Source organism: Apostichopus japonicus, chromosome 13 (assembly GCF_037975245.1).
Source record: "Apostichopus japonicus isolate 1M-3 chromosome 13, ASM3797524v1, whole genome shotgun sequence".
Classification (NCBI taxonomy): domain Eukaryota; kingdom Metazoa; phylum Echinodermata; class Holothuroidea; order Aspidochirotida; family Stichopodidae; genus Apostichopus; species Apostichopus japonicus.
The window spans coordinates 10,931,750-10,937,500 of NC_092573.1; the positions used below are offsets into that span (position 1 = coordinate 10,931,750).

General features: G+C 35.0%; 1 protein-coding gene across 1 annotated transcript in view; it reads left to right on the top strand.

Moving 5' to 3' along the window:
• The first annotated feature begins 309 nt into the window (after positions 1-309).
• The window catches only part of LOC139978656 (gonadotropin-releasing hormone receptor-like), a 50,715-nt gene continuing 45,273 nt past the window's right edge, over positions 310-5,751 (top strand). The window contains exon 1 of the mRNA XM_071989035.1: positions 310-481. The gene's annotated coding sequence lies outside the window, so the exon portion shown is untranslated. The remainder of the gene's footprint in view (positions 482-5,751) is intronic.

The window sequence follows — 5,751 nt, forward strand, 5'->3', positions numbered from 1 at the left end:
GCTTTCAAGATAAAGCTAAAAACGTATCTGTTTAAGCTTGCTAATTTTGACTGACCCGATAGTTGGCTTAGGTTACCTAACTTTTACTAACACTGCACCCACCAGATACGTCCACATAAATATTGCTGATGTATAAATGACAACGTATAGATCAGAGAAAGAGATAGAGAGGGAGAGAGACGTTGAGACAAACCGAGAGGTAAACATTGTTTCATACATAGCGCCTCCACCAGACTGTTGCGTCAGGAGTAAAAAGACAATTCTTCCATCTAAGTCTCCTCATTTCAATTGTCTCCTCTCTCAGTGGATGAATCATCAGGAGTAGATAGGAGTTTTCGATGAAGTCATAACTTTTCACAATTTTGTTTATTTCGAAGATATTTGTTTTGTTTTTGAATCTTTCTTGACTTTGGTGCATCAAAATACAATTTTCACCAGCCGAAAAAAATGGGATTTTAGCTGAAACAGTCAAGGTACACAGGTAAGTACCTAATATTTGTTTGTAGAAACGTTTATAAGAAATTAACAAAAAATAAATAAATAAATAAAAAATAAAAAAACAGAATTAAATTAAAGTTGACCTTCAAAGTCATGCAAGAGGCTCTAGGGGAGGAGAGGAATTGGGTAAAAGGTAAAAATAAAGTCTTGAGAGCTCATTAAGTTCGCTTTCCTAACGGATAAAGGGAATTATAGTCTAATGGAAGGGATTTTTTTCGCCTCAAAATAAAATTTATTTGCCTATACATTTATAAATATATCATAGAAAAAGTTGTATTTTTGCATGTTCACATCTATTGAAAGTTGGTTTTTGTCTTAAACTTGCCAAATAATCAAAAATAAAAGATTTGTTAGAACTGCAACATATATACATTCAATTTGTAAAAATATAAGAAAATAAAAATAATAATAAGTTGCAGAGTTATGCAGCTTTATGATATTTAATGAGTTAATAATAACGTGAGTTGAATTTGTTACTACGACCACTCTAGAATCTTCACGAGACAACGTCTTGGTTTTTTTACTGAATCATCCAACTCTCTTAATTTCAAAGAGCGATATTCAGTTTGTGAAAGTGTGTCCAGGAAGAAGTGCTATCACAGTGGTGTAAATTAACTAGTGAGCGTCTTGTTCTAATCTTTAAGACATAACATGTAATTCTTACTTAGGTAAACACTGTAATGACCCATGTATAGAGCAAGAAGTGTTAACACTTTCAGAAAATGAATTCTCATACAATGGAATTACATGTGTATAAAGTAATGTGTTTTAAATGATCTGTGAATAACATTGGAAAGTTTGATGTGCTAGTTCATATAGGCCACTTGAATGCTCTGTAGTTTATTATTATAATATTTTTTTTGAGTTGACATTTTGAGAAATTATTTTGACTTATCCAAGTTCGATGAGGTGTATTTTGATTGATATGTTGCTTACATTTTAAGGTATTTATAAGAAGCGTTTGGATCGATCTTTTAGAGTCGTTTCTACTGACCTATCAGGGGTATTTTGGCCCATCTCTAGTATTGGTAATTTTGACATATCTATTAAGGGTATATTTACGTTTTACCGATCGCGTTGCCTATTAGGGTTACCTTATTTTGGACGGATCTATTAGAGGCATCTATCAAGAGGTGTTTTCTTACGATTTATGGTTTTAGTTACTTTTTTCATCGATCTATCAATGGTAGTTTGACAGATGAATTGTGAGTATTCTGTTTAGATTACGTTACTTTTGACCGATATTTTGCTCAGAGATATTGTATCTAATCTCTTAGGGCTCTTGTGAAATATCTCCCATAGGCACTGCGATTGATCTCTACGGGGCATGGTGCACAATCTCTGGGTGGCAATGTGAATCATCTAGTTGGCAAATGATAATAGCTTTATCCACAAAAAAAAAATAATGTTCTTTCAAATGATAAATGACACTTTTGAACCATCGACATTGTACTGGACGTCATGGATGATATAATTCCTTTTTATCAAATACGTTATCTCATTCGACTTGAGAGACATCACACTTTTCTTTCACACACATGCAAGAGTGACGACTCGACACATGTGAAAATATGACGTCATCGAGTCACACATATCGCTCCCGATTTTTAAGGTTTTCCTTCTTTTCTTAAAAATGTTTATTTTCTGTAATAGAAATTGTTTTTGCAAATACTGAATCTGTAATATTGAAATTATTTCCTGACCTAATGATGACCTTGGTTTAAATACCAAACTTGGTTATCCCCCTAACGGGACGAGATTTTTCACATTTGTTTTGGCTGGGGAATGGGGTGGGAGGAGGGGGGGGGGGAGTTAAGCATCATCAAAATCTCTATCATTTCATAAAAAGATGATGGCTGAATTTGCTTCTCCTTTTACTTTATAGAGCCTAGGTAGCATCCATGAATAAAACCCAACACCATTTGTAACGCATTTCATCAAACAATTTTATTTAAGAACAATAATATTATTTTGATTTTAATGATGATTCTGAAGAGCTACCTTTAATTATGACCCGTGTACTAAACTAGGTAACCCAGCCACTCTTATCAATATACTCCTACATTGTACAAAAGATATTATATTCCCCAAAGGTAATTGTTACGGAAATGTCATAAAAACCTTCATTTTATTTTGTTTCTTAATTCCTTGGAACAAATCGTCATTGATTACCTCCAGGGCTTCAGTCACCAAAGAAAGTCAAACCAAAGTTAGTTGAGGTTTACTTGTCAAGCATAATCCGCCTGTCTTTTCTAAGTTAGGATTCAGCCAAAAGTCTACCATTCGCTATCGTTAGTAGGCCTCTAGATAGTGGCTATAACACACGCTACTGAAGACCTGCCTTAGACTTCGATAAAGTATAAAATAAAATATACGATATTTTCCTGGAAAACTTCAAGTCCAATCCCTATGTGTATTTTATGATGTAATTATACCTTCAGCCTTCAGGCTCGGATCAGGAAGGGGATGTCGGGTTACACCCCCTCCCCCTGCAACTTTCTTCCAACACACACTAATAATAAATCAAATAAAAGTAGTTATTAGCATAATATTGCATGTATTGATTTAGTTATTTGTCTGTTTTATAGCCTTAATACGCCTCAAAATGCATCATTGCTCGTCGGGGGGGGGGGGAGGGGTGGGTAGGGGAGGGGAGGGGCAGGAACCCCATTCTCCTATATGGGAGTCGGTTTTAATGATGCATGGCCACACACCCTCCTGTAAAAATTCCTAGATCCACTTGATCGAAAGAAAACAAGCCAAAAAAAAAAATACAAACCAAGACAATACAATACAAATACAATACAATACAATACGATACAAACAATACAAAACCAAACAATACAAAACAATACAAAACAAAACAATTCAAAACAATACATGCAAAACAAAACAATACAAAACCAAACAATACAAAACAATACAATACAAAACAATTCAAAACAATTCAAAACAAAACAATTCAAAACAATACATGCAAAACAAAACAATACAATACCAAACAATACAATACTATACAAAACAAGCAAACTATATAATGATGGTTAGGTTAACTGTATGGACGAATTGCAGTTTCATATGTTAGCTATCAGTTAAACCTTTGAGTAATAGAGGGCCGTACAAAGAAATTAAAAACCAATGCCTTGTATCACATTTGCTATTAAATAGATTATGGACTATAATAACCTCTTCTAGCTTCGACATGATATCAGGCAGCTTGCGGTTTGTAATGTATATATGAATACCAAGTCAGCATCCAATGTGTGTTTCAAGTGCAAATATATGCAGCGTTATTTGAGAGTATCATGACACTCTTTTATATATTTCCAGTTGAAAGTGATATTTTATCACAATATTGATCGTATCTGGTAATGGCCGTAGGAGTGGAAACCTTACCTAGTAATAGTAGATATATAGACATAATTTATAGAACGAAATGCCAGAGAAAATCTGGTAAAGAGCCATTCGTTATTATTTGGAAATTGGGTTTTTATTAAATTAGTTTTCCATAACTTGGGGATGGCAGCAATAATTTCAGTGGTGAATGCCAATCTATCAATTCCGTTTTTCACGAAAAATTTCTGATAAGACATAACATTGCCATCATCCGTAAAACAAAAAATCACATATTTAGAACGCATTGTTGCTTAATAAAAACACATGAAGAAGATAATCGGATTGTTGATTCTGATACAGCCATTATTTAGCACATACTGATTGACAAAATCCCCTTTCAGGAACTTAAATTATATTCAGCCCAAGCATCGAAAACCTGATTAACAAATGTATCAGACGATATGACGTCACCGTTGCCATAGTTACAGCTAAAAAGAAAATTACCCCCCATCCCATAGTTTCTTAGTGCATAATTAAATATTTCCATGGTCTGTTGTGTCCATTAAGACGAATTTTTATCAAAGTTGTCTTTAAACTGTTGGAGAAAAGTATGAATATCTATCAGGTTTAACCCCCCCCCCCACCACACTATACTTTTTGTTTTACACAGCACAGACCTTTTAATCTTATCCAGCTTACTATTCCCAAATGGAATTGTAAAACAGATTGTTCAGTTCTCGGACGAAATAATCAGGAGGGGTAGGGAGAACTGAATAAAAATTCAAGCTGTGAAATGGCAATATATCTTAATTATGAGTACTTTTCCAATGCGAGTAATGTCACGAGCAAATCAAAGATTAAGAAGATGTTTTTATACGAGCCAGCTTGTGGACATAATTCAAACGGAAAATGTCTTCCGCATTGTGCGAGAAAGAAATACCTAGATACTTTATAGAGCTTATAAAAGATTCTAAAATTAAACAAATGAATGTAATCAGGGTACTAAAGCTTAACAAAAGGACCAAGGAGAAACAAATTTGATTTATCGATATTAATAGTAAGCCCTGACAAGCTAGAAAACAAGTTGAATAGTTTATACGCCCCTGAGAGAGAGATAAGTACCTCCTGTTATGACGACCGTGTGATCCGAATACTGCAGGGAGATATGAAAGGAGACACCAGAAATATGTTAAGTTCCTTGATGACAGGATTAGTCATAATTAATGAGTGAAATATTTCAGTATAAGTGATAAACAGTTAAAGGCATTGAAGACTCGCCCCAAACCGCGTGCGGCCATCTGAAAAAAAAGTTAACTTTCTGTTGCTTACAAGTGACGTTTTGTTCGTGTCGCTACAAAATGCAGACAGTAATGAAACGTGATACCTTGTTATCTTTAGCTGGACCTGAGATGTCCATCGCTGAATCGTTTGTATACTGTGCTGTGGGTATTGACCGCAGCTGTATGTACTGACTGTACACTAGTGTCTAATTTCCGACGGTAGCAAGCTGTGTGTGTATTTTCTGGGATCGATGGTGGTTTTTAACACTTCTGTTACACCCCATTCGAAACTAGGTCAAATTACCGGCATTAGACGTTTCTCTTTGCGCGAGTCTCCACACCCTTTAAGGGTTGAGATGGAACCCTTGACGGACACCTCGCGAAACCCCGAAATACCTTGACAAGAAAAAATTATTCGAAACACAATTAGTGATGTTACTGTATAGGAGACCTTGACCCACTCTTTGAGTTGGGGGCCAAAGTTGAACAAGGGTATTCTGAATAAAGTCCCAATCTGAACGATCAAAGGCTTTCTCGAAGTCTAAAAGAGTAATGCACCTTGTATAGACTTTCATCACAATACCAGATAGGTAAGGTCTTGAATGAGCCTTATGTTTTCCCCAATAAATCTACCTTT